The sequence below is a fragment of the Haliotis asinina genome, chromosome 1 (assembly GCF_037392515.1).
Source record: "Haliotis asinina isolate JCU_RB_2024 chromosome 1, JCU_Hal_asi_v2, whole genome shotgun sequence".
NCBI classification, from domain to species: domain Eukaryota; kingdom Metazoa; phylum Mollusca; class Gastropoda; order Lepetellida; family Haliotidae; genus Haliotis; species Haliotis asinina.
In genome coordinates, this window is record NC_090280.1 from 79,358,018 (window position 1) to 79,381,227 (window position 23,210).

Consider the following 23,210-nt stretch of genomic DNA (forward strand, 5'->3'; position numbering starts at 1 on the left):
TAACAGAAGCAGTGGTTTATGTACGGAGAGATACGGGGGACATCTAGCATCTTCTCACAAAGCGAAGTCGGTGGTGGATAAGACATTATGTTACAGCACGCACAGAAAGGCGTTACATATTGGAGATGTTGATCTATATTTTTATTTAATTATATTTAATTTATTTGAATTATTTTTTATTCTGCAAAGGACATGGGATTTGGATTTGGGATGTGATTGGATTTTATAAACGACTTAACAGACAGCCGTTGTTGTCCCTAGAGGTGGAATTTGAGGGAATTTGAGATCATGGAGAAGGCTCCGCTTAAAGGACAAAAGTCGATTTCTTTCGTTAATGACCGGTGGTCGAGCTGGTGCTTGTCACCGCAGACCCTGTACGTGCACAAAGGAATATTTAGAAGCAAGTACCGTTTAGCGATTGACTGTTTAGAGCCGCCCCTCACATTATCGTAAATTTGACCTTGCGACGATTAGAGTGACTAGCACTGAACAGCGATACGTCGCTGGAATCCTAGACTGGGTTGTTGTTCCACATTTCAACGACCATCCATTGAACGGAAAGCCAGGTTTCACGGATGACCTTGGAAGGTCACATTACCGGTGATGCTCGTGATGCTGGTGATGTCTAACGTGATGTGGCGGTAGCAACTTTACGTTGGCCCCCGACTTTTAATTTGGGCATTTTGATCTTGCGAGGCTATGCATCTGTACTTTTGTGCTAAACATAAACGCAACAAATAGGTGATGTAGGTGAATCTGCTGTTTATGACATGTAGTGTGTCAAACTATGACAAGCTGTAATGTACTCCAAATCATTATCATGATAAGAAATTAAGAATTGTCACCTTCTCTAGTTGATGCTAGCCCAGGTGCTAGTGGAACTAATGTTGTGTCAATTGAAGCTGGTGAATGTTTTCGGTACTATGTTGACCTGTTGATATCGTTAGAGCATATTGTATTAATTCCTCATTCTCAGTCGATGTATGTTTATCGCTCGCAGCACCGAAGATTCGGGTTCGATTCCCTAAGTTGATGCAATGCTCAATTCCGGATTCCCCTTTCTTGATATTGCCGAAACATTGCTAAAACCAGCGTAAAACCATACGCACTCACTATGTTTATATACATATTAATTTCATTCATGGATTCATTTCAAGGATTCTTGCTTACAGTGTGCAGGTTTATTTTGAGTACATTTGAGCAAGGGAGTGAGTGAGTATGATTTTACCCCGCTTTTAGCAACAGCAAGATCACAATATGGCGTTGAATGGCGTTCAAATAAGGTTAATATGTTTCCTCCAAGTGGTATTTGTAAATGATAATTTGATTTTAGCGTCTATTGAGTTAATCACATCACCAAACCATTAAAGAAAGAAATATGTCTTCACGCATGATACTGGAAATACAACAAGTTGAGATAGAAGTGACTCCCGAAGTGTACACCCCAACAACGACAGTACTAACCCCTAATAATTACTTTCATTATCACAGACGGTATCCTTGTTATGTACGTCCTGTCTTGCAGTAACGCCAAACCGGGAATATTTTGTGTTTTGTTTGTTCTTTAGCGCCGCACTGTTACAGCTATGTGGCTTCACTCTGTACGTTATCGAGTCAGAATCACACAACCCAGTGATCAACATGATCGAATTACAGTATTGGGACACGATGATTTTTACCAAAGTACTCTTGCTATGGTGTGTGTGTGTGTGTGTGAGAGAGAGAGAGAGAGAGAGAGAGAGAGAGAGAGAGAGAGAGAGAGAGAGAGAGAGAGAGAGAGAGAGAGAGAGAGAGAGAGAGAGAGAGAGAGAGAGAGAGAGAGAGTGTGTGTGTGTGTGTAAGGGACGTGCACATTCTTCAGAAAGAGGAGGTGTGCACTTCACTTTCACGAAAGTTTCAGCGGTCAGTTAATTAATGTACAGGACAAGGGAGGAAGGGATCCTTCTTTGGATCCCCTACGAGTAACATACAGAATTCGAACCCGCACTCTCACAGCCACACACACAGTGTCTGCCTTAGCCATCCTGGCTTCCACAAAAGATGGAAATCGGGCAACTAGTAGTCATGACCACGGACTTCGTGTACTCCACGGCCGTAAGCAGTGATTATGCGGTGCCAATTATAAAGTTGTCAAATGTAACACATTCATATTTAGTATTACACTTTCTGATGCAGAAAACGTCTGTCACGAAGTCTGATTTCCTGTTATATAGCAATGTGGCGACTTGAAGTACAGTAGGGTTGTGTGCGGTTTTCCAAGGAACAGTCTAAGAGGATTCATGGACCCGAATCCCAGACTCCATTCCTGGAGCGCCCAACTCCAAAGAAATATGAAACATAACTCCAAACCGGTTTTAGGTGATTTGGGGACATTACCGAAATTATGTACGTAAATCAGTAAATTCTGATGTGGATGTAGGGCAATCCTCTGCAACCTGTGTTGACAAGAAAGACCTAGCAAAGCAGCAAGGTTGATGTCAATATAAGTAAGGCAATTTATTTATAACTCTTCATTATCTGGCTCACAAACAAGGCTATAAGGTTCTAAAATGCGCGTGTCGAAAATACATACCATGCATTTTTAAACTGCTTGCGAATTAGGCGATTCACGAACCTTGATCTTCACGTCAAACATTTCCTCAAAGAATATCTAAATTAAATAGTTCGCGCTTCATCTTTGTGTTTCATTATTTCGGTTTCATAAAAAAGATGTAACTGATAATATTACGGGAATATAAAGCATTTTTCGTTCTAGCGTATTATCTACAGTAGGTTGACTCCTAAGTAATAATCTCCATATTGATCTCGTGATCTCGTATTGGACAATAACCTTCTCTAAAGCATTTAAGAGTGCTTCGACAGCTGACTCTGATATAAGACACCATTTACGTTCGAAAACGACAACCACGAAATCAGCTTCTACTAAGAGGGAAACACATGCTTCCACATTTCAGAGCACCTGGTGTCATCACAGCGACATATTTTTTCCGTTTTAATTATTTCTCTTTTAGAAACTGTCATCATGGAGCCTGTTTCGTTGGATAATCCAGACTGGTCTTTTTTTCTTAAAAAGACCATCTGAAATCTCTCAATTAAAGACATGTGTGAGTTAAAAGTTTACATCGCATAGGCAATATCACAGCCATATCGCGATGAGAACGATGGCCCCATTAATTAGGACTAATGGGCTACAACCATGAGAACACGTTTAAAACAGTTAAATGTCTGTCGACAAAGAACAGTAAAACAGCCTGTTAAGTTTAGGTTTAAGACAAACCAGCTCAATAAGAAAAATGTTACTTTCTCAGAATATTATTTCGAAGAAATTAAAACTCAGCTTTAGCACTAGTGACCAAAGTTAGACCCGCTTCCTGGGAAAGGTATACGTGTGAGACACAATTACCGTAGTAGCTGCCGTAGTCCTCAGTAGGCCTCAAAGAAAAAAACTCTAAAAATAATGATCCATAAAATAGTTCTCCAGCACCCAAAGCCAATAATCTCCCCATCGCCCGTGAATTGGTGGTCTTTAAGACCCCCTGAAGGGCAATGATCGACTTAAATGTATAAGTCATTCCTTCTCACTTCACGGGCCGATGATATTCCAACCCCGACATCAGATTTTCCCCTTGACGGATCGCAATTCACCATGTGGCAGTGTTTATTGAAATATTGCCGGAAATTAAGATGGACCTTTTCAATGTGCTATACAAAGTGGAACATTTTCTGCTGCCTTCGCCGTACTGTCTCCAATGTCACCATACGTTCAAAGTCAAGCTAAATAATACTAATTATTGTATAAAGGTTGCTGTTCGATTTTCTGAGATTTAGCTTAAACGGTCTTTTGGATTACGCTGCGGACTGGAAAATTGGATTAATGGATCATAGGCCATGTCCTCAAAATAATCTTCAAGTTCATCGGAAAAGCAACGGGTTCTGTGAGTGTTAGATGTCGGCTTCCGCGATCATGTCCTACTGCAGTGCTTTGAATAGACTCGACCGTAGTCAATAAAAATATATAATTTTGATGGAATCAAAGTTTTCGATTTAAATTTAAAACAATCCATTGTGTGGTGGTGATGGTGGTGGTGGTGGGTGGGAATATAGACTTACTTCATTTATCTATTTTGCTTCCCAGAAAGGCTTGAGCGAGGGGAAAACATATGGTTCAGGGATAGTCAGGCGGATTAACATTGGAAACGTTTCCTGTGGCTAAAAATAGCTTTCAGTAATGCAGATTGGACTGGGATGCGTATTGAAATTGAATTTGTTCTGATTTCCAGTTGCTGGTATTTTGTGTCTTAACTAAGAACAAAAGAGAATACCCAGTCTCGATGATTCAATGAATTCAAATTGATAACCATCCGTGGCAAATTTGTCTTCAGCAACCCATGCTTGTCGTAAGGGGCGACAAACGGGATCGGGTAATCACGGTCAGCGATGCAGTCATGCGTAGATCGATGCTCATCGATAATCACAGGATTGTCTGATCCAGTCTCGATTATTTACAGAACTTTGCCTGGAGTATCGCAGCGTCAAAACAGCTACCAAACAAAAACAGATTTATTACCAAGTTAGAGTCTGAAACGCTCCTTGTTCCTAAATGAAACGCTGTGTATTACATTTAGTCCCTGGCACGATGCAAGTTTAGATATCGTCCACAACTTCAAGAATTACACGTGTAATGAGTGAGCGAGTTTGGTTTTACGCCGCTTTTAGCAATATTCAAGCAGCATCACCGCGGGGGACATCAGAAATGGGCTTCACACATTGTACCCATGTGGGGAATCGAACCCGGACCTTCGGGGTGACGAACGAACGTTTTTACCACTAGGCTACCACACCACCCGTCATGTTTTAAGATGAACGTCTGAGTGAATATATATGTCATAATGCGACATCAGCAACATGTAGGATTAAGAGCAATGACCTGCATATACTTGCAAAACAGCGGCTGATAATAGAACAGCCATCAGTGCAGTAGTAATGACACACACGACACCGAGTCTGACCAACCGATACCCTTTGTTGTCTCATGTGACAATTGGTTAACCTAAACTTTGTGTCATGCGAGTCAGTGACGATTTATGCCACTTTCATCAGTATCTGTTCATTATTCTGTCAATATCATACCAGACGTCGGCTTCACACGTTGTCGGTAATCAAACTCGGGTCTTCGGGGCTACCATACCGCCCCTTTGTGACGACCATTATTCATGCAGCTCTTTCAGGGTATCTGCATTGTTCTTATTTTGAAGGAATCATGCACTTTCTGCAAAGTCTTCAAAGAGTGTCTTTTGACTCGTGGTCGAAACTGATATGGTTTGAGGCATTAGTGACGAAAATGACATGTCGGGTGAGATTCCGTTCTTATTTACTTGAACGATATGTTTATCTGGGTAAACAGTCGACTAGCATCTTCACATGTTTGTAGGAGTGACACCAGTAAGCATGATCTTGGCACGATGTCGGCACCACGATGTCACCGGACATCATCACAATAATTAAGTGATTCATAAATACAATCTCATGGTGTAATAGAAAACGTAAAACCGGCACTGTTTTCATCTAAGTCATCGTCCATACATTAGTATAGAAATTGTATTGTTCGGGAGCACATCAATAATGCGATTGGGTTGTTTCAGAATGGGTTTTCGTGAGAAGGTGCATACATAGACGAAAAATATCTGGAATGTACTTTTCGGAAACATTGACCAGGGCCTAGAATTTCAATTCTCTCTTAGCGCTAAGATAGTCGTAAGTTAATGTGACTGTCCTAGCGCTTAGGACCCGTGAAGGTCCCGGAGTAGAACAGGCCTTCAGCAACCCAGGCTTGCCATAAAAGGTGACTATGCTTGTCGTAAGAGGTGACTAACAGGATCAGGTGGTCAGGCTCGCTGACTTGGTTGACACATGTCATCGGTTCCCAATTGCGCAGATCGATGCTCATGTTGTTGGTCACTGGCTTGTCTGGTCCAGACTCGATTATTTACAGACCGCCGCCAGATAGATGGAATATTGCTGAGTGTGGCGTAAAACAAATTCACACACTCACTCACTTACTTTGCTATTGACCGGCGTAAAACTAAACTCACTCGCTTAGCGCTTAGACAGCCTTGAAAATCTAGGCCCAGTGGCATATATGACTGAAACCAATCTGGAAACCAATAATCGATCAGAAATCGGTTAACAGGAAATCCACCAAAAAAATAACCTGCAGCTGTCATATATTGAGTAGTTGGAAAAGGGCAAATAAATAGCCTAAATGTAATGTTTGTTTTATGTACATAAATTCTCCCAAAATCTTTATCAAATATATAGGTCATGACTGGTCTTCAGAAGAAAGACCAACTTTGAAAGGCGGCTGTCAGACATAGATCGATCTCGGAAAGAACTACTAAGCCTGCCAATCACCCGGAACATTGCACATGGGCCCAGCATTTCACCCGTGCACGTCCAAAAGAGGGGAGGTGGTATTGCTGTTGGCGTTGGTCTTGGTGATGTGCTGGTGATGGTGACGGTTGGGGCTCATTCTTCAAGTTTTGATACTTCAGTGGCAAGTCATCAAATCGCTCTGTTTGGTTTTCCAGTGTCCACATTTACGGGTTAGCTCTCTACTACTTTATGTAGTGGTCGTAATCAGACTGGAAATGTGTCGTGAGCAACACGATGATCACCTAGGAAAGTTAGCTAGTTTCAGCAGGTAGAGCCCAGGTAGAACTAGTCAGTATTTTCTAGGTGCCTCAGTTTGTGATTTGCAGACTTTGGAACAGCTTTCTGCCAATACGAAATGTTAATAAACGGCCAGGATCGAACATTTAAAAAACAGGCGCTTTTTGATTCGAGCGTTGACAATCAATCAAATCGCTGTTCACGTGCGCCAGGTTACCGGATTTGACATAACCGGCCAGACGATTAGAAATCGTCTGCTTCAGCTAATCTGCATAACCAGAGACCTGGTGCTGTGACAGTGTTAACAAGTCGAAGCATTCTTTGAGCACGTAGATGAAGTTTTGAAGTTTAGATGGAAGACATGTATGTACTTGGAAATCACTTAAGATGAAACTGACACAAAATGATTAGTTTTTCAGAAGAAAAAGTCCATAAATTGAATTTAAACCTTTCTAATCCATGTCCAATTACACAGTCATCGTGTCTGATGTTGAACACATGTAGAAGAAGTGCAATAGCCCCAAAATATCTTTGTACACTGCAAGTGATATTGATGATATCGTACAGCATTAGAATCCATTGTTTTCATCAGTTAGCTGTCGGCGCTGTCGATGAACGCTTGATTGGTCCTGTATTCCTGTATTCGATGCATCGAACTATCGATGGATTGCACCTGCTGAGTACCCTATAGCCAATAATCGATGGTGGAAACGACACACAATCGATGAATCGATAGTTTAGTAATTGAGTACAGGTGATAAGTGCGCAGCGCAAAATACAGGAAGTACCAGATTCGTTATATACGGCAGCGGTACCCCATAAACAGACATGACGGCAAACTGCGACTTGGAGTTTGATATTATTGTTTTAGCTGTTTACTTGATCTGAGTTTCAAGTTTCTTGTCAGTTAGTTTGCGAGACTGAAACTACTTCAACTTGTTTTTATTTCACATAAACTTTACATTCACTTCAACTGAGTCACTTGAAGGAGAAAAAGATATTGCAATAGTTGGTCGCAAAAGTTATTTCACAAGACACCCCTCTGATGGCTATTGATGATGTTTGAGCCTGACTTAGTTTTTACAGAAGGCATGAGTAGGACACCGGGTGTTAGAAATAACAGAAATAAATACAGCTATGACGAACTAAAGGGGCCACTTGTGTTCGTTCAGTTCGTTTAACCGTGGTCTGTTACACGCTTTTAAAATTATAGTCTCTTCACCACGTGACCTGGACCAAAAAATGTTCCATGTAATTGTTGAAGACGGCATGCAGAGAACCAGGTAACATGTTCGTTACTGCCGGGGACGTCAAGATGACGTTGATTATTAAAATGAAAAATGAGGAATGTATCAGAAGGAAACTGGACATCAACTGGTCACCATGATGAAATGCCGAACTACGATCGAAGTCACGGGCACGCTTTGCCCAAGTCTCGCGAGACATCCAGGAGAGAAGATACATCACAACCTTGGCCTCTTGACGACCTTCAGTAGCCATGAACGCAGTTCTAAGGTCACAGTGGTTACCAGGTAGAGCCATTTCAACAAGAATCATCAGACATCGTCTGAAAACAGCTGGATATAGACCTGACAGACCAATTAAACGTCCCTTGGTAATGTATGCCCATGCGGCGGCTTGTTTGGTTTGATCTAACCTGCATGGTGCGCCATATCCATTTCCTCATGAAAGTCTGTTTCTGTGGCCTGCAGTAGGCGGTTCTACACGTGTCGTGTGCAACCAAGTGCAAATGCAGTCTTGGTTGGATACAACATTCAAGATGGTCCATCAGTGTGGCAGGGCACTGGCTATGTTATAGGGATGTGCTTTATTGAATTGCATACATAACTACATTACAGTTCATATTCATCAAAAAGTACCAAGATCAGCATGGCTTCCTGGTCGTTGGTCCTGACTTCGTGGATAATAAAGCAAGAACTCACAGGTCACTCACTATTTTGGAATACCATCGACACACTTGATTGGCCAATATGAAGTCCACATTAGGCCATCAGGTTTGACAAAGCTATTTACTATTCTGGAATACTTGAGTTAAAATGTCATCGAGAAGCCCAGAACATGAAGTCCACATCTTATCCAATCTGTGGGATAGGCAATTAATTTCGACAGACAGATCTATCTCAGGATCGGGTTGTCAGACAATGCGAGTCCTTGATTGGCTGGATCAATCCAGAGGATAATAGCATGAACACTATCGTGAACGATAAAGGACAATCAGCTGGTCCCACAGAGAATTCAACATATCGTTGTAGTCGGCACTTACATCTATAACTAAAGGACTTATCGTCTTGGGTAGCTCAGCAGTTCAAGCATTCGCTCCTCATGCTGAAGACCCGGGTTCGATTCCCCACGAGTAAAGCCCATGTCTGGTATCACTCCAACGCCCCTCATGATATTACTGGAATATTTCTAAATAACATCGTAAAACCAAAGTCACTCACTTAAATATATCGCGATTGAAAAACGCACCACATTGACTTGTTACCGTAAGACTTGTTGCCATAAGGGTAGACACTCTTTTGGTAACAAGTCAATGGATGGCATCAGCAGCTATAGAGACAACTAGGGGTTCACATAAAACGAAGGAAGTGATTTTTGGCTGACACTTTAAATGTCATTTGATGATATATGTGTATGGATAAACAAATAAACAATGTGAACTAATTGACATTACATTGACATATTTCACAAAACAGGTAAGCCAAGAAAAACATTTGATATTTCGATTGTTACTTCATATATAGATCCACTAAGTGAAACACACGTATTGAGCATGCGTACAATATGTCTGCGACATGGGTAAACTGAATCTTCTCAGACACCTAAATAGTTCCAAGTCGTCACTTTTGCCGTTCTAAATAAATCGTCGAGTTAGTCGAGACTGGAAGTTGATGGAGAGCGTCTACGATCAGGCAGATGCGAAGGTCAGCCCCTCGTCCACCCATTGTCCTTCGGCTACGCCGGGGCCGACGGCGACACCGCTACTACTACACAAAACCAACGTGTACCTTGAGCACGGCGCCTAAACACTTAGCAAGCGAAGGCCCCTCAAATGCGTATTTCACTAATGGAATTTGCCTTCATGCTTTATTTCCGCTCTTCTAGGGTAATTAATCATTTCATTTAACGGCGACTTTGCGGCTTTCTGTGGCCAGTCGTCACCCTTTCCGGGTACTTAATCCATTCTTTAGAAGACCGCACTCTAGACCGACAGGGATCGATCTCTCAGGAGTGGCGGTACGGCGGGTAGGCAATGTACAGGAATTGACTCAGGATCACGTGACTTTGAAAAAGTAGTTCTCAGAGGATCGAGTTTCAGTCGATTAAAACTGACAAAGACGCAGTCTGCACCCCTACAAGGTTGGTATTAACTGGTTATACCGCCATTGCATGCTGTCGTCTGCGCAGCAGTGTCGTCTGCTCGTCGTCAGCTTTATTCTCAGAGATCTGGGTCAGGAGCCCATTATGTCAACAAAGCCTTTAAAGTTCATGATGTCTTCAAAGGAACAGTTTTATTATAACTGAACATTTTCTACAGAAGCATGCGATTGTTCAGCAGTACCTTCTATTACATCAGAAACTTGAAGATCTATATCACGAGCGTCAGGCTGCACTTTAAGGGTACCAGAACACAGACTGACTAACTGACTGACTGAGGTTTACGCCGCTTTTAGCAATATTCCAGAAATGGGCCTCACGAACTGCACCACGTGGGGAAGCAAACGCGTCTATTCGGCGTGACGAGCGACCACTTTAACCACTGGGCTACTCCACCTCCCCAAATATACTGAGTGAGTGAGTGAGTGAGTGAGAGGTCGACTTTACGACCGCTTTAGCACTATGCTATACTTTGTTTACAGTAGCGTTCACCTCAACTCACTCACTCACAAATAAACTGACAAACGGTAATATTCCAGCAAAAACACGGCGGGGAACACTAGAAATAGGCCTCACACATTGTACCGATGTTGGGCATCGAACCTGGGTCTCCGATGTGACGAAGGAACTCTTTAACCACTAAGCTACCAGTGCCCACACCATTATAACCCCAAAATGCCGTTCGGCGCGTTGTTAATTTCTTGTAATAGTTTTTCTTCTCTGGAGCAAACAAAATGCACATAACGGACAAAATGCACATAACGGGTACAAACCGATATAATTATGGCGGACTGAGGCGCACATAGATAGCCATTACAAAAATCAAAAACAAAATGAAAGTTAAAAAAATATAGCGACCTAACAAAAGGAAGTAATCAAAACTGCTTTAATAACGTGAAATCATATTTTCTCCCAGAATCCAAATACACATATATCTCTTTTACGCAAATACATGTACGCCAAATATTTACAGTATTCATAATATTCCAGTATATTATTGATATCCGAAACACCGAGTCCCCGGGTCAATAACGCCACGGACGAGTTAATGACCCACAGTCGTACACCAGTATATGAAACAGCACCCTGGCCAGGCAACGACGAAAAGAAAATATTCCCACGGTAATCAACCTTAGAATCAGGTGACGGTGTACATAGATGTCAATCATAACGCTCGCCATACCACGTGATCATTATGTAATCAGTTAGCTGATAAATATATTGATATTGGCGTCCAGTGCCGGTTTATGCTCATGCGTCAGGTGTACAATTATCTTATTGGCTATTGATCAGCAGATACCAATTAGGATCGATCTGGACCTTGGAGTACTACCCACTGACATGAAAGATCGTAGAAAATAGATGTTGAGAAGGTGACGCGTTACTTTTACGGTAACATTTTTTTTTAATTTCTGTAAGAAAAACACTTCGATTTTGCGGTTGTTAGTGTGTACAAACGTTGAATAAATTCTTTCGAAGCGTTGGTGTTTATAAAGTCAGTTAATAAATATCATTGTTCGTTTAAATGGTCAGTGTTATTCACCAGTAGAAAATGGTATTATACCGTATACTCGGTATTATAAGCTTTATGTCTGTTAACCTTCTAACACCTCACAGGAACCGGGGTTATCCGGGGCAATAATGTGTTGGAGCACGCACATGTGCCTGGAAACAGGCGTTATATGAATATCCATTACTGTTCTTATGATTATGATTATTATTATCTATCATATCTATTAATGCACTAACTTAGTATGTCGGGGACATTAGGAGCTGTGAGCAAATATTAAGTTATTTCACTTAATAAACCAATGTTCAAAAAATATACATTTAATTCTGTGGCAGTCATAAACAAAACTCAGAACCCATCTCGTTCTTACCATGTAAATTAAAAATGGGAAAAACATATTTGTATAATGAGTGAGTTTAGTTTTACGTCGCACTCAGCAATATTCCAGCTATATGGTCTGTGAATAATCGAGTCTGGACCAGACAATCCAGTGACCAACAACATGAGCATCGACCACCGCAATTGGGAACTGATGACATATGTCAACTAAGTCAGCGAGCCTGACCTCCCGATCCCGTTAGTAGCCTCTTACGACAAGCATAGTCACCTTTTATGGCAAGCATGGGTTGCTGAAGGCCTATTCTACCCCGGGACCTTCACGGGTCTTGTATAATGCACGAGATGTAAGATACTCCCTGAAACTATTTTACCCTTAAGATCTACCCACCACCACGTTAACTCCTAGGTGCGATTATTACCTGAGGAGGCCTTCTCACATTCGACCGCCGCCATATAGCGGGAATATTGCTGAGTGTGGCGTAAAACTGGACTCGCTCGCTCTTACATTCGAAAATACCATTGCTGCACGTGTGCGAATTCGAATAATGGGTGATACTATTCGCCCAGCAGCAAGGCTCAAGGAGGAAAGTGGGTCTGATTCTGTGAAACGAATTGTAACTAACATCGTGCAAAATGGTGATGTGTTTGGCAGTCGTGGAAATATTAAACTCTTTCAGACCCATTTTAACTTGGCAGAGACGTGTGTATAACTGACATATGTGTGTATAACTGACATGGACTGAGTGAGCTTAGTTTTACGTCGCTATCAGCAATATTCCATCTATATGGCGGCGGTCTGTATATAATCGACCCTGGACCAGACAATCCAGTGATCAACAGCATAAGCATCGATCTGCGCAGTTAGGACAGTCAACATATAGCTGGACGATTTGACAGGAAACAAACAAAATATTATCACTCCACAGAATAATTGTGGTACAGTGTATATGCTGTTCACTGTAGGCTTGTTCATTTATGTAATGAATGCAATTTCATGGTTAAGAAAAATGTTTAGAACATTGTGGGATGTCACGGGATGACGAAATGGGTATACATTGATTCTCTAATTAACTTCCTTAAAAAATAAACGCACAGGGAATAAATAGTATTTTCATTCAATATTAACTTCTTTATCCACATAATGAAACGTAAAACAAGAAAAAATATTTCTGGTGAACTTAATAAACTAATCACAAGGCGTCGTACCCCATAATTTACCGTCAAGGTATCCTTCATAAACGGTGTCCCCATTACATTAGCTACGACGTATTTGCAAATGGCGTTTAACTTCCATTTTGGTGTGCCCTGAAATCTGTCGGTTACGTCATGATCTCGCGGGGTCTCGCTTTCGCTTCCTCGACGGATCGGAATGTGCCCTCTTTTTATGGAGTGACCATGTAAGGTCGGATTGGCACATTTAATTAATTATTTATTTATTTATTATATGGTACCTAAAAACAAATGGTTAAACGTTTGTTTTTTAACTGGAATATTCTTTAAATGGTGTGTCCGTTTATCGTTGATAAGTGATGTGATATTGCTTGAATATTGCTAAAAGCGACGAAAAACCATGCTCACGATGTATTAACAAACTGTACATGTAGCAATGTGTAAACACAAGTTGTGTGTGATACAATACACATGTGAATATATAATGTGTAGGTTATGTAATGGACACTTGCTTGCTCCTCATGTTAAGAGCAAAAAAGGTAAACATGGCAAGATTATTAATCATAAACGTATTTCTGGTGGTGAAAAAGCTTTACATTTACACTCTGATGGAAACCTGTAATAATAACTTGGCAGGAAACTTCTTCCAAAGTCATTATAGAATAGATACACTAGTCAGATGTGGCATTCTGTTTGTACATTTAGGATGATACTAAATTGGAAAAGTCTTTCACTTTTAGGCATGCATATTTTACTAGTCCGTGATATCACAATATCACTGCTGGATGTACGGAACTGAGAAAGGTAACCCTAAATGGGTGTGTATTAACAACATTTGAGTGGTTTTCATATTTATTTTGTTTAATTGTTTTATAAAAATACAGTGAAAATAATTTGTCAATCTATTCAAGGAGAAACTGATTATCAATATCAGTACACTGGGCTCTCAAAGTTGATACATATGATTGAATGCAGAAAAGAGACTGCCGGTTCCAAATTTCCCAAAATTCATAGGAACATACATTTCTAAGTCTAAGTGCATAACAACCCAGACCCTTTTCAGCACGGTTGTACCTATATACAGATGTGTAGTGTAATATACTGTTTTCATTCTGGGATAATAAACGTAACCGATACTTAAAATCATTTTCAAATGTCGGTTTACTTTTATTGAGCATCTTCCCAGTTCAGCTCTGGCTTTGACAGATCTTAACATGCGTTTACAGAATTTATCCTGAACATTCAAAATATCTCCAAAAGGATGGAATCCGTATATTTCTGAGCCATATAGTATAGGCAGTACTTTAACATCAAAGATAAGAAGTAACATTTTCTAAGTGAGTTTATGAGAATTATACACATTTGACTGAAGCAAAAATATTACCTTCCAAGCTTGTTGAAGCACAATCTTTGGAGATTTATATACCATTTTGTAGAGATCATATTGAACAGAGTATGAACAGATCCATCTAGTCTAAATTAACACAATATTGCTTATCTACACTCAGAAAAATCTGCTATATCATTTACAAAGTAAGACAAATAAGAAAGTGACAATTGTCATCCTTGACGTACACCACAGAGGCAGTCAAAGAATGGGCTACAACTATTGTTAACCAACACACGATTTCATATTTTCATACATATTCTTGATAAGTCTAAACATTTTCCCCTTTACTTTACCAACCCAGAGTTTGTAAAGTAGGGACGGTCTGTGAATAGAATCAAAAGCTGCTTTCAGGTCAATGAAAGCGCAGTAAACTCTACTCACTTATTAATGAGGGTGTCAATTACAAAAAAAAAAATATTATCAACCGTTTGAAAGTCTTTCCTTAAACCTGCCTGTTCAGGAATAATAAAATTGTGACTATCAAACAATTTCAAAAGTTTGTTGCATAAAATTTTAGAAAAGTTTTTAACTGAAACATCAAGCATAAGTGATAGGCCTAAAATTTGCTGGATTATTACTCGGATCCTTTTGTGGTTAGGGATGAAGACACCAAGTGTCCACTGAGAAGTATAAACACCAGTTCACAAAATTATATTATAAAGTACTCTTAACATGTCCAAACACTGCATAGGAGCATACTTGAAAAATTCTATTGGGACGCCATTGTAACCATGGCCTTCCCACAATGTATACTTGAGACAATGCATACGTCCTCCCGTTTGAAATCTAAATATATTTGCTCAGCCATTAAAAAACTTTGATAAACACATTTTCATTCATAAAAATTATCACCCGAATGAGGATCATATATTAGGAATGAATCTGTATTATGCGAGTATACAGAATGAGTGAGTTTTACGCCACTTATAGAAAAATTCAAGTAACATCACACCAAGGGCACAAGAAATGGGCTTCACGCATTGCAACTATGTAGGGAATCGAATCCGGGCATTTGGCGCCACGAGCGACCGCTTTAACCACTGGGCTAACCCGAGTAGCATATAATTTTTCGTCCTTGTGTACGACATTACTACGCGTAAGACTAATAATCTCTTTATCGTATGACGCCATTCTTCAGAAAGTGGATATTCAAGATGCTGCTTCACTTCCTGAAATAAATTTAGAAACTACAAATTAATTCACATTCAGTGTGTGAACAGCCTTAATTATCATATTGATGATTTGGAGCCACGTTAGTGTTTAGAAACATCCTCACACCCAACCACACCCATATGAAGTTAATGGGGTCGTTAGGAAATAGCTTATGAGGGAGTATACATTATATCGATATATGCAGCTTATATAAACGTTATCTCATTTGCATGTTTATCGGATCCTGATACTAAGTTATCGAACTGTTCTATCAAGATTACCACACGATATGATAAACAGTTTCCCAGCTGCTTCCAATTACACGTTAACGTTTCCTTTTGATTAAGCTAATTAATTTTCCAGTTACTTGAAAAATAAACATTTAAATATAGTTCCAGCAACGAGTAAAAGTGCGACTGTAGCGGTAGCTGATGGGAAACAGTCCCGAAGGTGTTGCAGTCCGTGCAACTGTGCTGCGCTATGGAAGTAACTCTTGGACGTCCAAGACTGTACTGCTGGTGGTGTATTGAACAACTATTTGGAGGTCATCCTTTTACAGAACATTACCCTGACCCTTGCCTGTCTCACAGCCAATGAAACTAACTATCCCCCCCCCCCTACCAAGTTCTTCCTGGGATGATAAAGCCCTAAATGAAGCAAGTATAGATTTTCTCCTTTTCAGGTTATCCCATCTCACTGGTGTCCAGTGTCAAACAACGTTTCATACATTTCCGACTGGTCTCATGGTAGTCAGCTGTAGTTGTCAGTTGACCGAAAATACTTGCAGGAATAACAGAATGCCGTTTTAATCATAACCATCCCCAAATAAGCCAGCTATTATTGTCAACTCTAGGTAGGAGAGTGGCCTGTCGTCGGAAATCTGGTACCGGAAGTAGACTGGGCCCCGTATCGCATATTGCAAGTTGGCGCAAGCAAGGGGAGATATATAGGTCCTACCACCATGTACAGGAGATATCAAGGAGCAGCTGTATTTTTGAAGTTTAATTTTCTACATATTATCTGTGAAACTCTCTTGTTATGTTCCAGCCTCACGATTCTCATGTTCTTTGACATTTTTTATCTTGGTACCCCCCAAAAAACAAAACTTCCGGAAACAAAACATGCAAAAAACGTTTTGTGTGTTTTCGATTGGTAGACGTTCTCTGGAATCAAACTTAAGTATTAAATTGCATGCAAAAGCAATATGAAACTACAATCGCTTGTGAAAGTGACTCTCTACTTCATGTTTACTGTAAGAAATTGTTTTGGAGACACTACCTTCCAGTTGACGTAATCACAAGGACATGATTGATTCTGTTTTCACTGTTCATACATAATGCCTAGGGTTTGGGCTAAATAGTGAATGGTCACACAAGTGTCAGCACCCAATATATTGTAAACAGTGCCAGCTTGAATATCGGGATACAATGTTTTTAACAGATCAAAATAGGTGTGTCCTTAGAAAAATGCAACTGTCTAAATCCAACTCAAGTAATCCAAACCTTTGACTTTGAATTATGACGTGAAATTCATCCAAGACCATTCTGCAAATATTTTTCGTTATACTCTTTGAGGACACAGATCTATCATTACCCAAGAGGTACCAAATGCTATATTGTTCTCATTTTCTGCAATTATTTTACAAATATTACATCCCAAGAGTGTTGTGATGACTCATATCTCGTGAACCACAATACCCAACTTTACAACCATTGGGCATCGAGAATATAGTTAGGCTCTCTACATTTTAACATCCCCTCGTAGGATTCGACAAGAATACCCCCTGCTGCACACGCTGCATGCCCTTAAACGTCGAATACACTCACCACTTATGTTTTGACGACCCACCTTGTTTCTATCCACATATTTTCAGTGTAGGCTTATCGTGCATACTGCACCCACTGATATACCTTCAGGATTTAAGGATTTAAGGATTGATAATAATAGTATAGAAGTATAGTAATTATTCTGCTCGCCTGGTGTCATCAGGAATCCATTGACAAATATTTTACATCCAATGGGCTACGTCTCAGACTATCCGTGCTGATTATTTTCTGGAATTGTCTTTCAGACTTTTGGGGGTTTTTTTTGTTGTGTTCTTTTGTATTTTTAAGAGTAATATATAATAGTAATACACCGTTGTGCTGTACGATAGGACACGCTTACCCGTTTCGCGAGCACCTGGTGTCCAGTAATATATAATAGTAATGTACCGTTGTGCTGGTACCACCTGATCCCATCACTGATGTCCAGTAATATATAATAGTAATGTACCGTTGTGCTGGTACCACCTGATCCCATCACTGATGTCCAGTAATATGTAATAGTAATGTACCGTTGTGCTGGTACCACCTGATCCCACCACTGATGTCCAGTAATATGTAATAGTAATGTACCGTTGTGCTGGTACCACCTGGTGCCATCACTGATGTCCAGTAATATATAATAGTAATGTACCGTTGTGCTGGTACCACCCGATCCCATCACTGATGTCCAGTAATATGTAATAGTAACATACTGTTGTGCTGATACAGTAGGACGTGCTTACTCGCACTCGTATATTTTCTAATATATTTTTTTCAATTTTAAAAGTAATATTCATTTGGATCTTCGCCAAATCATAAAGGACGATGTCAGTTACGACAACAGAACAACAGTACCACTATCTGCCCACCAATCTACACCCTTTAGCAGAGGAAGTGTGAGATCGGCGGTAAATGTTGTCCACTGTTCGGAAACACGAGATAGTCATAGGCTATAATAGCTGGCAATTTCACGTAAATGAATCCACAATACAGGATTCGAACCCACTTAGTCAATCAAGCAACACGACATGACACTCAGTTATTCAATTTGATTACATCGGGCAATCACCTCTGAAGGGAAAATTACATGAACCCTCATTAGTGAGGGTCCTGCTAACATGGACACACCCACTGACTTTACAGTGATGTCTTTCTGACGATATCAACGTTCAGTTTAGGTATTGTTTCACAGTTCTAACGGAATGAGATTGGAATTAAAGCATATGGGTTCGGATCTTGGTTATCTCTGATTAAGTCTTACTTTGGCATTTAAGCTGACACGGCGTAATCTAAATGAAATACTGTTCCGGAAATAGCGGGGCGGTGGGGTAGTCCAGTGGTTAAAGCGTCCGCTCGTCAAGCCAAAGACCCGTGTTCGATTCCCGACATGGGTACATGACATGACATTCCTTGAATATTTCTAAAAAGCGTTGTAAACCTATGCTATTACTCATTCACTCTTAAACTGGACTTAAACCAAAGTCATTCACTCACTGCTTTGTCGTATATATATTCAAACAGGACAAGATGGACAACACAACTGAAATAGTTGAAACATAACCGCTGGTCTCTTCGTTTTAACTGCAACAGCCATTCGACTTAACTCGAAAAGACACGACATGTTCCGAAAGGCAAAAACGGAGAGAAGGGAAGTATCCGAATACAATCGGAACGACCAGACCATGAGATCCGGGGATAAGCGTCATCGTTCGCACGTCTGGAGCGTTCTTCAACTTTATCCGGAACGACACGAATGGTCACGAAATGCAAACACTGTCCGAGCGTTACCCCAACACAATGTGAGTCAACTTTTCCAACCAAGACAAGCATTATTCATGTGTAGCCTACCCCAGAGGAAATGCATTACCCAACGTTCAATACCCAGCCGAGCTGCCGCTAAGCGACTGTCGATAAGTGGACGATAACTGGTGACAAGTAGAAAAATTGATTACCATCATAGGGCGGCACTGGTTCCGATGTCGATCTGGTCCGCTCAAGTGGAAAGCTCAATTTATCGCTAATTAGTCGTTAGACAACACACCGGCAACAAAACACGATATTCGTTTTACCAGGCCGTTACCTTCAGTCGAGTCTTTCACGGGAATCTTTTCCTGGTTGGATAGACGCTGGTTCCAACACAACCAGACATGTCCGTCTTTGAAACCAGGCTTCGATACCGTTAAGGTTTTTGTGTAATATATGGCTTTCTTGCGTCGTTTGAAAGCTCGGGTTGGATTGATTTCTTTTAATGACATTATAAAAGACGCGGTGTTTATTAGTGGAAGCAATCTGTACCTTCTGTGTTGTCCGCAAGGATCACTCTTAAGATATATGGCGAAGGTGTATTCGTTACATCAGAAGAGATACGACCACATCAGTCCTTAGGAAACAAGGACTAAAAGGGTGTGGGAGAGTTATAGGACGTCACCTACAGCAACGGAAAGTAGCGAAATGCGGCTTTAAGGGCAATGTTTGTGAAATATGTTGAAATGTTTCTTTTGTATTCGTTGCGTTAAGAGCGACAGCGATAGACTATATACCGGCTGATTTATAAGGGAAGGAAAGGAACTTCAGAATGAGAGTCTCTGGACTGGGGTTGAGGTTTGGATGTGTCTGTGCTGAGATTGATGGATCGCACAGATACATGATATGAGGTTGTACATGATTTAAGTATGCACTGGTTCTGAGTGAGTGAGTTCATGTTTGGTTTTACGCCACAAGTGTTCATTGACGAGGCCGCGTTTGCTCTTCATATGAGGAAAATAACGAGTGACGTCTGTTAGTTGTTAACGTCTCTCAGCAGTTTTCCAGCTACATACCAGATAATCAAGTGATTGACATCATGAGCATTCGTCTACACACTCGGGGCACGATAACACTTGACAGCCAACTCAGCAAGGCTGACCACCCGACCCAGTTACTCGCCCCCTTCGACAAGCATGGGTTCTTGAAGATCAGTTCTAACCCGGGTCTTCACGGGTGCGCAAGGTGTCGAATCTTGGCTCTTTCGGCTCTGTTGACTGTGGCGTTGAGACCCTTTAAAATGTTGTATGTTCTAATTCTAAGTTTCCTACTCAAACAGCTGGGGAATAACCGTAAAGGAATTGTCTTTAGGGTACGACCCCCTTCCATCGGAAGCACGTTGGGCGAACAGCACGATTTTTGTTTAATAGAGGACAGGAGCAACCAATGGTGACTTGGTTCATACATTTCATCGTATTCACATTTCGTAGAACAATACTCGTGATGTTAATCATCGGATTGTCTGGTCGAAACTCGATTGAAAATTGAAACTCACAGTTATCTTGCTAACAATCCTGGAAACACAATCGGAACATTGGCTAAATTATTTCTACTGATATCCAATGTGTCGACTTGTGGCGATCTCGAATTAAAGACTTGGTCAGCGTATTTTCTTATACACTAATGATTTTCGTTTGTGTCGAACATGGGATAAGTCGAAATATTTACATTCAGCCATCCACCTGTTTGAATTTCGAATGATGATACCATTTTGGTTGGGTTTATTCGTCAGTCGGAATTAGAATATAGGAAAAATATTGATGCGTTTACTTCACGGTGCAAAGAAAATTTCCTCTCCCTGAACATAGACAAAAAAAAGGAAATAACTGACTTCCGAAGCTGCAAAACCAAATCGGAACCTGTTTGTATTGAGGGACAGTAAGTTCAAACAGTAGAAGAGCATAAATACCTGGGTACTATCATTGAAATCATGGAAATCAAATTCACATCGTGTACACAACAGAGGCGATCATTTAATGTAGACACTGATCATCTTAAAAAGTCTACCAAACATTTATTAATAATATTCTTACATATCTGCTTTCATGTCTGGTATGGAAATCTTCCTCTTACACAGAAAAACAAACTTGACAAAACTGTGAACATATCCAGTAAAATTTGCGGCTTAGTTTCGAACCTCTACCTTTTCAGTATAAGTCAAAAGTTAAGAGTCAGTGAGTGAGTTTAGTTTTACGCCGCACTCAGCAAAATTCCAGCTATATGGCGAAGTATGCAAATAATCGAGTCTGGACCAGACAATCCAGTGACCAACAGTATGAGCATCGACCACCGCAATTGGGAACCAATGACAGAGCCTGACCACAGAGCCTGACCTCCCGATCCCGTTAGTCGCCTCTTACGATAAGCATTGTCACCTTTTATGGCAAGCATGGGTTGCTGAAGACCTGTTCTACCCCGGGACCTTCAGGGGTCTCAAACGTTAAGCTCTGGTCTTTCAGTCGAATCCATAACACTTTTTAAATGGATGTTATGAAGTTCTACCTTCTTGCAGCCGTTTCCGAACCATGTGTTACAAAACTAATAGAACTTCAAAATCATCTGTTCCACTCAGCTTAAAGCTTCATGATCTTCCTTCAAAACTGTATTAGAGAAATCTATGATGAGGCACGAGTGATTATTATATCATGTATTTTCATTATGTTACGATTCATCACTACATTCTGAGTAGCTTGACATTGTGCGTATATATTCTTTATACAATATGCTTTGTATTGGCTCTTTGAAATCAAGACAAATTCCCCTTGCGGGACAATAACATTAATGTTATCATATTAAATAAAACGTAGTCCACACTGGATTTAAAAAACTGATAAAGCTAAGAAAGAAACAGATGATGTAGGTAAATTTGTGACTATGTATTCCAATCCTTTGGAAATGTTTTATCTGTATGGATATATATTACGTTTTCTCATATGCACTAAATGAGATGGCTAAATGGAAAATATATATATATATATATATATATATATATATATATATATATATATATATATATATATATATATATATATAACACTATCCGTTGACACTGGAACAGTTCTGGCCAAGAGAAAAGCGCCGCGCTGTCAAGTAATATGACGGTGGGGAAGACCACGAATGGGCTTCACATATTCTACCCACGTGGGGAATCGAACACAGGTATTCGGCGTGACGAACGAACGCTTTAACCATTAGGCTATCCAACCGCCCCGCCGAGCTGTTAAGCATCGATTCCTTACTATCGACACCTGTATCAAAACGTGACAGGTATCAAAAGATAATGTTAAAAGCTCTAGCCTGGAGCGGGTGGATATGGGTAGGCATCGTATCCTTTGTGGGAGAATCGAACCCAAAGACAAATTAAATCTGATTGGGAATCGCGAATTAATTCTGAAATATCTACTTGTAACTACCTTGAGCCAAATTCAGAAACCTATTTTCCTAAACAAAGCCAGGAATTCCCCTCGTCGATCGTTAAATGTCAATACCTTTGTAATTTCAAACGGAGCATTGCGACAGAGATAATTACATAGCGATACAATCATGAAAATAAATAACCGTTTAAAAAATCAGTAAAAAATAGGACCGATGAGAATGTAGTACCTGAGCTACCAGACCACCCCTGAACTAGACTTACCGTTGCATATTCCCCAAACAGCTGCAGCACCCCGAACGTTGATCGAACCGCTACTTCCACGTGCAGCTCGTGTTCCCACGTGCAGCTCGTGTTCCTGTTATTCCCTCGTCGCCTCTGTCTTTGCGTGTCTCACTGTCATTCCACGCGATAAAGTCACAATACACGACAATTCCAAATAACTAACACGTTTTGATCAATATCCTTTCTAAATGAGTATTTTGCATTGTTAATTTTTATCCTTCGGAAACGATAAAAATCAGATAACGTCTGTGCGTCTGTCATTGGAAATAAGGCATTCTTTGATTTCTTTCCTGTTTCTGGTTTCCATGATTACGA

The 23,210-nt window shown here is 40.4% G+C and overlaps 1 protein-coding gene across 2 annotated transcripts in view; it reads right to left on the reverse strand.

Annotated features, from left to right (window-relative positions):
* The window catches only part of LOC137297848 (sodium-dependent dopamine transporter-like), a 112,137-nt gene that overhangs the window by 77,643 nt on the left and 11,284 nt on the right, over window positions 1–23,210 (reverse strand). The gene's annotated exons all lie outside the window — the stretch shown is intronic.